Here is a 12,157-nt window from a genome sequence, read left to right as displayed (position 1 = left end):
TGGAAGCTCAATGTTCTGGGACATAGATGCTACAGGTGTGATAGAGGTGGAGGTAAGGGGGTGGGGGTGTTTTTGATCAGGGAGAACATCACAAAGGCAATTAGAGAGGATATTCCTGCAGGGACATCCAGGAAGAATTTAGGAATAAGAAGGGAGTGATAATTTTAATGGGATTGCATTATCGGTCCTCCCAATGGTCAGTGAGACTTAGAGGAGCAAATGTGTAGGGAGATCACAGATAGCTGGAGAAGTAATAGGATTGTAATAGTAGGTGATTTTAACTTCCCTAATCATGACTGGGTCTGCCTTGGTGCTCCTAGACGGGGCAGAATTTGTTAAGTGGTTCCAGGAAAGTTTTCTCATGCAGTATGTAGATGGCATTAATATAGAAAAGGGCACCACTCAACCTCCTCTCGGGAAGTGAGGCTGGGCAAGTGACTGAAGTGTCAGTGGGGGAGCAGTGTCACTCTGGGAACAGTCACCATAATTCTATTAGTTTTAAAATAGTTATGGAGAGAGATAGGACTGGTCCACAAGTTAAAGCAATAAATTGGGGCAAGGCTAATTCTGATGGCATTAGATAGGAATATGAAAAGGTTGATAGGGAGGAGGTTATTCGCAGGTAAAGGGACATCTGGCAAATGGGAGGCTTTTGGAAGAGTTCAGGGCCATCATGTTTCTGTTAGAGTGAAGGGCAAGGATTAGGGAACCCTAGCTGAAAAGGGATATTGAGGGTCTGGTCCAGGGGAAGAACAAAGAGCCATTGTCAGGTATAGGCAGCTGGGATCAATCAGGAGGGCAAGGAGAGGACATTAGATATCCTTGGCAGAGAAGGGGGATTCCCAAGAGATTTCATAAGTATTTTAAAAGCAAAAGGGTAACTAAGGAGGGGACAGGTCCCCTTAAGGATCAGTGTGGTCGTTTATGACTGGAGCCAGGAAATTTGCAAGGTCTTAAATGAATACTTCTCATCGGTCTTTATCATGGGAAAATCATGGAAGGTAGAGAATTCAGGGAAGGGAACAGTGATGTTCTGAAACATGTTGATATTACGAAAGTAGAGGTGTTAGTAGTATTAAGGCACATAAAGGCAGATACTGTAAATCACCTGGTCTGACTATGCGTATTCTGAAACATTGTGAAAAATAAGGGAAGAAATTGCTGGGGCTCTGGCAGAGATTTTTGTATCTTCCTTAGCCATAGATAAGGGTACCAGAAGACTTGTGGATGGCTAATGGTGTGCCTTTATTTAAGAAGGCAAACCAGGGAACTCAAAGGCCAGTGAGCCATATCAACGGTGGGCAAGTTACTGGAGGAGTTTCTGAGAGACACGATCTATCTGCATTTGGAAAGGCAAGGACTGATTAGGGCAAGTCAGCATCGCTCTATGTGTGGGAACTTGCTTCTCACAAATTTAATTGAGTTTTTTTTTGAAGAGGTGACCAAGAGGATTGATGAGGGCAGGGTAGTAGATGCCACCTACATGAACTTTAGCAAAGCTTTTGACAAGGTCCCACATGATGGGCTGATCTGGAAAATTAGATGATATGTGTTGGGCTAGCTAGCCAATTGGATACAAAATTGGCTTGGTGGAAGGAGGGTGGAAATGGAGGGTTATTTTTCAGAATGTAGCCATGACCACTGTGTGCTGCAGGGATCAGTGTTGGGTTCACTATTGTTTGTCATATATATTGACAATTTGGACAAGAATGTAGGTGGCATGCAAGTTTGCAGATGACGCCAAAATTGGTGATGTGGTGGACAGTGAAGAAGTTTATCCAAGGTTACAACAGGATCTCGATCAACTGGGAACGTGGACATAGGAATGGCAGATGGAATTTAATTCAGACAAGTTCAAAATGATGCATTTTGGGGAGTTAAATCAGTGCAGGATTTACACAGTAAATGACAGGGCCATAGGGAGTGTTGTAGAACAGGCTCCTAGGGGTACAAGTACATAGTTCCCTGAAAGTGGTGACACAGGTGGGCAAGGTGATGAAGAAGGCATATTGGCATGCTTGCCTTCATCGGACGTGGCATTGAGTATAAGAGTTGGGACATCATGCTTCAGCGGTTTAGGTTATAGGTGAGACCGCACTTGGAGAATTGTGTGCAGTTCTTATTGTCATACTATAGGAAGGATTTGATTAAACCAGAGAGGGTGCAGAAAGGATTCTCAACAATGTTACCAGGACTGGAGATTTGAGTTATAAGGAGAATGGGGCTGTTTTCCCTGGAGCGGAGGAGGCCGAGGGGTGAGCTTATTAGAGGTTTAAGATCTTGAGGGACATAGATAAGGTGAATTGTCAGAGTCCTTTGCCCAGGGTAGGGGAGTCTAAAACTAGAGGGCATACATTAAAGGTGAGAGTGGAAAGGTTTAAAGGGAACCTGAGGGGCAAGTTTTTCGACACAAAGAGTGTTGGGTGCATGGAATGAACTGCCAAAGGAAGTGGTAGAGGCAGGTATAATTACGTTTAAATGGCATTTGGACAGGTTCATGGATAGGAAAGGTTTAAAGGCAGATGGACCAAATTCAGGCAAATGGGACTAGATCAGGAAGACACCTTGATTGGCATGGATGAAATGGGCCGAAGAACCTGTTTCTGTACTGTATAACTCTATGAAACTCTCCAGAGTTAGGTAGTTATGTTTGTTTGGTACAGCCCTCTATCTTGGTGACCAACCCAGATACTACAGTGTCTTAAGTTTTCCTTTCTCCTCTTTATTCAACTTCGTCAACTGGTATACAGAGAAAATCTCTCCTTCCATTGTTTTCACTTATTTGGCAAGTTACTTATCTCACAGTTCAGTTGCTGAAATGATTTTATCTTCCCTATTCTCTGACAATCAGATCAAAGGTGTACTTTCCAATGGAAGAAAACACAGTGTTTTCAGTCACTTGGGCACACATCATCTGTGTGCTATCTCAAGGGGTTTATAACTACCTATAATTCAGTCCTGTGGCCAGCAACACCCCATTCTGGCAGATGAATCCAAAATCTGTCTCTTTCAAGCCTTCTTTATCTCCCACAGTGATCTATATAATAATAAACCAATTCCAAATTATCATTTATTGCAAGCAAAAGAGCGTTCCAAACAAAACCACACCTAAAGTCCATATAGAATGCTCAGACCAGTTTCTGACATTATCTTACGTTAATATTAACACCTGCATATTTTAATGAAGTACTTCTTGTTACATTCTGTGGATTGTTGGTGAGTAATGTTATAAGATACCTTTGAGTTGTTTACAAACTTGCAGCATGATCTTGCCTGCACCTTCTGACCTTAAATCCTGATGCTTACAATTATTGTATTACCACAAAGTAGCAGGAGGTGGCACTCCGTCTTTAATTTGTACCCTTTAGCATTGCAGAGACTCAAGGTTGGTACTCTTCCATTGTCAACTCTGTTGAAACCACATCACACATGTTTAACTTCTGGTCCAACAGAACAACCAATGAATATTTGCCTTTGTATCATTTAAGATTATTTGTCCAAAGCTCACCACCCCCATTCATAAAGTAAGATATGAAATAATTCTATAAAATATTAGGGAGCTGAACATTTAGAAACTGCTTGAAACCAATATGGGAAAAAATATACATCCCTAATGATGTTAACATGCTTGGATCACATTGATGTATCTAAACTAACCTAACCCTAACGAGAGCTAAGAGCTTCAAAAATAAAGCAGCACAATAATGGAAAAGCAGTCAAATCTAAATGTGGATTTACTTTTCTTGTTATTTACTCACAAATAATGTCTTTCACTGCATTCCCTTGAGAAAATACCAGTGAGCTACCACCTCATGAACCACTGTAGTGCAGGAATTGAAAGAATTTCCGTGCTACTGGCAGGTAGACAGAAAGACCAGACTTCTGTAATTCAGGCAGTAAATATACCCAACATTCCCATCACTTTCAATGAATTATGTAACAGGGATGGGTTTAAAATTTACTAAGGGGAAATGTAAGAGCCGTGGCCTAAATTTATTTTCCTTGGAAAGATGGAGACTGAGGGCATTTCAGGTATCCCCAGAAATGATTGATCTTGATGCCTTATGTAGCACATTTTGAAGCTTATTGCAATGTTGTCTTTAGACCAAATGAACTGAGTAAAAATTGTCAAATATGGAAACAAAAGTAGTTGTATGGTCTTAAAAATAATCTTCCAGGGTTTGATAACTCCAGCTCCACATTAATCTGGAAATTAGAATTTTTCATGTCACAAAATCCACCTTGATATCTCATCTGTTTCTTTTCCTTATCGTATCACAGCCCAGAGACAAAGCATTAGATTAATTTTTGGTGTGTCAATTTATTTGTTTAAATAAACAATGTTTATTTTGAATAGTTTCAAAAGAATAAGAAAATACAATTTCAAAATTTCTGGCATTGAGTTCTGGTGAGGGGTTACATCCAAAATTTTGGCATGTTATTTTTCCCGCTTGTACTGAATAACCCACCGTGCATTTAAAATATTTCCTACCATCTGAAACTAGAAAAGGTAACAGGTTAATGCTCATTCCATTGACCACTATTTAACAGAAGAACTGAGATAAGTGAGTAATGTCTTCCATTAAAAAAGTAGAAAGGGAAAATCATTTTAGAATGTTAAATCATTCATCTGTTGTTATCGCCAAGAGTAATTTCTAGCCTGTTACCCTTATAAGCCTGTCAGAAAGTATAATTTTGTTGTGCCGAAAATAATAATCTTTCCACATTCCTATCATTAAAATGCACAATAATGTAATCTGTAGGAATACAGTAGACCAAATGAATCCAGTATGCAGTCTATTGTCCTTTCATTATTAACATCTTCACATTTTTCATGGATGTTCACAGCTTAATGGGGTAAATAAGAGGCTGTGTAAAGAGTATCAACAAGAACAAGAACAAGAACAGATTTTCTACACATTTGTTTTTTTGGGATTTTGTTCTGGACAAATTAGTTGCTCTATTTCCCACATTACAGCACTACACACCAGAAAGTACTTAATTCAACTGTAAGGTGCACTGGGACATTCTGAGGACCTGGAAGGTGAAAGTCGTCGACATAACTTTGATTTCCAAGGATCAGTTGGATTTGCCAAGTGAATTTGTGAAGGTTTTTCTTCATTGCTAAAGTGTAGTGTTGGCCTTGCTTTTCCAAGAAAGTATTAGAGGTCAAGCAAAAGCATAAGATAATTGGGATATTTTAGCAATTAGACAAAAGGCTATAATAGGTAAAAGGCCTAAGGATTCTTTGATGCCTGATAAAAGTTCAATTACCATTGCATATTTCCATTGTGTGCAAGACCTGAGCCCTGATGGGAACTAGGCCTTCCTTTAAGCACTCCACAATAGTCAAGTATATTGAGCCAAATAATTAGAATATAGAACAGGTTCACAGGTTGTGGGGAGTATGAGGTCGTGGGGATAAGGGGCTCAGAGGTTGGTGTCAAGGAGTCAATCATTGGGAAGGGAGGGAACAGGGCCTGAATTAGTGGGGCAGGATATGACAATTAACTGTTAGGCTGAGAGTTAGACTGGCTATCAAGGGATCAGGATTGACTGTGGGGAATGAGGTTAGGCTTAAAAACTGAGGAAGTGAGGTAGTTAATAAGAGCCAGTCTAGCAATTTTGGGGGGGGGAGGGGAAGAGAGAGAGGTTAGGGGACCGAAGGGAAGCTATAATGAATGATTAGACTGTAACTTAAGGAGAACTGCCTGAAGTTAGTTCACAATCTTGGACTCATGCATTCAAATTTTAATAGCTTATTTACATTGTAATTATTTTTGAAGGACAGAAAATCACATAAAATGGCATCAAGAGTCAAAGGGTGTGCCTGCACACATCAGGCATATTATCGTACTAGATCCATTGATGACTCCGGATTTGCTCAACAAAGTAAGTCCCTATTTATTATAAAGGTTGTAGTGTATAGTGATGTAAATGTTGTGATATACACTAGAATTTCTAGGCCAACTATTCATAGTTATAGCAGAGAAAGCACTGATCTGCTCACAGCTGATCTCCAGCCTATTATCTCACATATGTTTTTCACAACCTCCATCCTCTGTTTTCAAATTCAAGTCCCTGTGCATCTGTAGAGCTTCTGAGCACAAATTCTGTCCCATGCAGGGAGAAAGGAGCAAAATACGGCAGAGAATCTTTGTGACCCAGCTTAGGACACACAGCTTGGCTTAGCTCACTGTCAAAAGCATAAAAACATTGAGTGTTTGATATGTGTCTGGCATTTCAGAAATATTCAATAACATTCCAAAGCAATTGCAATGTAAATAAACTATTAAAATTTGAAAAAAAATTAAGTAGGAAAAGACAAACAAAATACTTACAATATCTAATTCAAATAAACTTAAACAATTTTTTAAAAATCTAGAATTGTTGACACTTAATCTCTCCCTGCCATTCTCTACCATTGAAATCAATGAGATAAAACTCTCTGTACCAGCTTGCTTGAATAGACTCCTCAATGTTAAGTGCTGCAGCATTGTAATAAATTGTCACATTCTGCTGCTGCACCTGTCGCCACTGGACTCCATCATGAACAGCTGGCAACTAGTTCAGGACTTTCTCATCTATGTGCATTTGCACAGAAATGCTGAATTTGCTGGCACTTTTACAAGTAAATGCCTTTAGTTTCATGCAGGACTGCCAGCATTGCCTCACAAAATCCAGACTATTGTTCACTAACTATTCTTTTATTCAGAAAGTATTGCCTAACAAAAATATTCAATTTGCTCTTTCCAATTTAGTCGGCACAGTATTTGGCTCCTTATTCCACATCCGCCAGTCATGCACTGCTCTGCAGCTGTTGATTCTCTCTGCAACATTCATCCCAGATGATGCAATTATTGTTTTGCAAAAGACCAACTGGGTGAATAATCATTTCCATCAGTCAAAGAGTTGATGCGATCTTGGTTGAATGCTTTATCTGCAGGTGGCACTAAATTAATGCAGTATTCCAATGTAATGTTCACATAAATTGTTCACTCAAGACAAGGTATAGGCTTTGAGATCAAGTATCGATACATCTGGTTTGATGTAATTAGTTGTCATAGAAATTTCAACTCATAAATTGGGAGCACGGAAACACCAGTTTAATATCTTATCTGAAACATGGTACCTCTGACACTGCTTGAATACTGAAGTCCGCACTTACTACATCAAATTCTGGTGCAATCTGAAGCCCACAACATTCTGAGCAAGGAGTGACTGTGCAACCAACTGAGTCAATTTGACACAAAGCAATGCAAAAATAAAGCAACAAGTGCTTAAAAGAAAATTTCAACACACATATATCAGACAGGCATGGTAGTGTAGCGGTTAGCGTAACACTATGACAGCGCCAGCGACCCGGGTTCAATTCCCGCCACTGTCTATAAAGAGTTTGTACGTTCTCCCCGTGCCTGCGTGGGTTTCCTCCAGGTGCTCTGGCTTCCCCCCACATTTCAAAGACATACGGGTTAGGAAGTTGTGGGCATGCTATGTTGGTGCTGGAAGCGTGGTGACACTTGCGGGCTGCCCCCAGAACACTCTACGCAAAAGGTGCATTTCACTGTGTGTTTTGATGTACATGTGACTAATAAAGATATCTTATCTTATCTTATTTTTGAACAGCTTGTAGAGATCAACTAAACCTTTATTTAGGTGTTAAGGATTTTGGGTAGCCATCCACACATTGGCTGCAGGATGGGTAAATTGCTGTGCACCCATATTGGCACTCCCTGTATGGCTGGCTGCATGGCCAATGGTGAGCTTCATTGAACTCAGACAGTGAGCCAGCAGACAAGCAAATAGCTTAGGCGGAAGTGATTGTGGGGAAATAGGTCGTTCCAGATTCACAGCATGTTGCAATATTCTTGTGGATCCCATAGAATGACTACTGTTCCTTCTGGCCTCATAGAAATGAAGTCAATAAAATAGTTTTGCCCACTTACTTCTAAATAATTGTGTAGAACAAATGAAGGATATTGCTCCCCAAAAAAATTGCTGTCTGAGTCCTCTGTATGTCTCCCCTTACAAGCAGACAGCACTGTGTGTTTCGATGTACATGTGGCTAATAAAGATATCTTATAAAATCTACTCTATAGTTATGGTGGCCAGAGAGACACCAATATTTAGACGGTAAATGATTAAAAGCGATTCATAAGTCACTGTTGCCTTCAACTTAAGTGGTTTCAGTTAAAATAGACAATGTCAGTTTGACATGCTGTATTTTTCATATTCCAAAACACTGTGTTGCTCCACAAATTTTATATATGGCCAGTAATAAGTGAGAATTTGTTTTAATCTTGTAAAGGAATCTAATACTGAGATGATTATGTTCCTATTTTTGGCATGCTTGTTAGAAAGTTAATGTGCAAAATGAAGTTACAAGGAGTCAAGCAAGTCCCTAATGTCAATGTAATAAAGATATGGCAATCCTTCTTGTCCTTGTGCTAATTGGACACATGTGCTGCTTTTCTAAACCATAATTTCACAGTTTTCCTATTTGTTTACACTGTGTGATCAGAGGGACTTTCTTTTCAGGGTCAGACCTATTTGTTCACAATCCGTCCCTTCAATCAGTCCACAAGAGTTAAAAATTGCACGTTTTTCATTTTGTTAAGTCCACATCAATCTTGTCACTTCTTTTTCTTATTTTGGAAAGCGAGTTTAAAATGGTCCAAATAGATATATTTCTTTCTTCCTCCTGCACTCCCAAAACGAAATGCACAGTATTTGTCCAGGCAGACAAAAAGAAAGGCAAACCTCACTCATTTCATGGGCAATAAATGAAGGGTGTGATAGCTGACAGCACAGGGAGATAAATGTTTCCACTAATGAAGCTGACCAGGTGGCAAAGACGTGAGTGAACCTCTTGGCCAGGGACACTTAACATTTCACAGAGTTGAAGTAAAACTCAGAGAGCACATTTAATTGGCAATTAATTGAACCAAGTAACATGAAGTCCCAGCAGAACAGCTGATGTTTCAAATAAGAAACACAATTATTTCTAATAGAGTGGCCATTGGCAAACAATATATTATCATAGGCTATTGGTCGATGTAGTCAGTCATTCCAACAGTTTCTCCTCAGGTCTCTGCAATGTATTGATTTTTTTTTGCTCTGGATTAATGCAGCAATATCCAAAAGGTTAAAAACATTGGAGAAAAAGAAGCATGTATTTGATGGTGGTTTTGTTCCAGAGTTCATCTGGGAAGTGGAGGACGTACAAAGGGAATGCATAGGTGCCAAAGTTGTGGTCATCCTGATGTCCAACTGTGGTAACCAGAGGGATTTCTCTATTGTCTGCCACTGGAAAATCCACCGCCAGGGTCCTTCTCAATAGGCTCCTCCCAGGAGCTGAAGAGCTGCTACCCAAATCACAGTGTGGATTCCATTCATCTAATCGCACAGTTAACATGATCGTAATATGAAATTAATCCAAAAAAGTGCAGAATCAGTACCAGCTTGTTTTGAACTAACTAAAGCCTTTGATTCATCAAGCAAGGGGGACTGTGGAACACCCCTCCCTGAATTAGCTGCCCACAGAAATTCATCTCCATTTTACAAATGTTCTATGACAGCATACAAACCACAATACTAACCAATGGGTCAGCAACAGAACCAATCTCAGTGAAGACTAGTGTCAAAAAAAGCCTGCATCATCACCGCAACACTTTTCTCAATCCTTCTTGCAGCAATGTTGCAACCCACCTCCAACCAACTTCCTGTACAAGTGAAGCTAAGCTTCAAAACAAATGAGAGACTGTTCAGCTTATGCCAACCACCCTCCAAGCTGCAATATAGAGATGTTGCTTGCAAATGCATGTGCTTGAAAACCAAGCTCCGAGCCGTCATTGGTTCATTCAATGAAGCCGACAAGAGGGTGGACCTTACACTCAACATCTGAAAGGCAAAGGTCCTGTACCAACCTGACCCCACTCCACAGCACTGCCCTCTGACAATAAAGGTTCATGGTGAGACTCGGGAAAATGTCGACCACTTCCCACATCTTGAAAACCAGTTCACAGGATATAAATATGACGATACATTAAAAGCCCAAAATCTTTTGTTGTTTGGTAGAAATGCAGTGCTTTTCATAAACTAGAGCGCATCCACAAGGCCATTAGAGCTGTGAGGTCCAAAGTAGTGGACACTAACATTGAATTTATACCTTAGCCAAGTGTTATTGGTTTGAGTTCACTTTTAAGTGAAAACTCATTGAATGCTGATGACTGCTGTCACATTCAATCTCATGGCATCCAAGAAAAGAGGCTCCTGAATTATTACCACTGTAAGCAATTTTGTTTTTTGCTCAGGAAAATACAGGTGTCCTGTTGAATGCAACCAGTGTATAAGCAGAAATACATAAGAAGCCCCTGGATCAAGTGCTTGGTCTTTGCTGAGTTCACTGATCTCCGCCTTGCCAACAAAGCAAGTGGCAATGATGCAATTGGTTCAGCAACCCCAAGGAGAGGGTGAGACAAGGTTCATAGGTTTCTGAATGACATCCACCACTATCTGTTGAAAAGTGCCTGTGCATGTCTATCCCCACAGCACTGCACCAAACACCCTATACTGTCCCCCACTCACACTTCATCCTCAGCACATAGCCTGCAGGCATTTACTGTTGAGACTCATACATGGACAGACATTTCTGGCTGAGTACTATATACAGTGTCAGTGGATTGAATGTTCTTCGTACAATAATTACATTATTTTACAGCTTAATATAGAATCATAGAACAGTACAGCACAATACAGGCCCTTCAGCCCACAATGTCGTGCCGACCTTTAAACCCCGCCTAAGACTATCTAACCCCTTCCTCCCACATATCCCTCTATTTTAAATTCCTCCATATGCTTATCTAGCAATCTCTTGAATTTATCCAATGTACTTGCCTCCACCACCACCCCAGGCAGCACATTCCATGCCCCAACCACTCTCTGGGTAAAAAACCTTTCTCTGATATCTCCCTTGAACTTCCCACCCATTACTTTAAAGCCATGCCCTCTTGTATTGAGCATCGGTGCCCTGGGAAAGAGGCACTGGCTGTCTACTCTATCTATTCCTCTTAATATCTTATACACCTCTATTATGTCTCCTCTCATCCTCCTTCTCTCCAAAGAGTAAAGCCCCAGCTCCCTTAGTGTCTCATCATAATGCATACTCTCTAAACCAGGCAGCATCCTGGTAAATCTCCTCTGCACCCTTTCCAATGCTTCCACATCCTTCCTATAATGAGGCGACCAAAACTGGACACAGTACTCTAAGTGTGGTCCAACCAGAGTTTTGTACAGCTGCATCATTAATATACTTACTGACTGCAGCAAAAAAAATGCAAGTAATATTAGAAAAAAGAAATCAACATTCAAAATTCATTTTCTTAAAAATTATGAAGTTTTGTTCAATATTTCTGCAGGCAAGGGAAGAACTACTTCTGAGAAAATATCAAAAAGGTTTTCCAGAAAAGATAGGAAAACAGTATACCAACTGCTGCAGGCTCCATTTTACTCATGGCCCTCCTTGGCTTTATACATAGCTTTCAAGGTTGGGGCTGACGACCTGACGAAGCTGGCTCCACTCTACAATGTGCCGGGGGAGGTGTGGTGTCACAAGATGAAGGTGGTATCCCTCTTCCTATTTGCCGTTCTTTTGGAAGGGCACATAGGAAGAGACATACCTTTTTGGGTGGGCTTTCTCACTCTGAATGGCAAAACTCACCCACAAAGGTGGTATGCCTGTTCCTATTTGCCTTTCCAAAGGGCGCACCCATCATCTTGTTCATTGAGCTGGCCGTCTCCTCTTGCCATGCATCATTCAACATCAACAACAAAACACTCAGGTTCCCAGACTGTGACTGTGGAGCGATGTTCAGATCCATTGTTGCTGGGGCTGTCCACCAAGGTCCACATACTCCAGGTCCTGAACCGAACAGGTTATTCTTATGTTCCAATTGATTGTATTATCAACAACACTTTCCAACATGAAATGAAATGTAAAACAAAACCTGCAGATTCTGGGAATCTGAAATAAAAACAAAAAATGCTGGAACCACTGGTCAGGACAGCCTGGATAAGCAGCATACTGGTTATGATCAGACTGTGCTCCAAGAATTTTTTCAGGGCAAGGACCCTTTTGGAGTTAGCCTTCCTATTTCTT

This window comes from Pristis pectinata, chromosome 3 (assembly GCF_009764475.1).
Source record: "Pristis pectinata isolate sPriPec2 chromosome 3, sPriPec2.1.pri, whole genome shotgun sequence".
Classification (NCBI taxonomy): domain Eukaryota; kingdom Metazoa; phylum Chordata; class Chondrichthyes; order Rhinopristiformes; family Pristidae; genus Pristis; species Pristis pectinata.
This window is presented reverse-complemented; position numbering follows the sequence as displayed.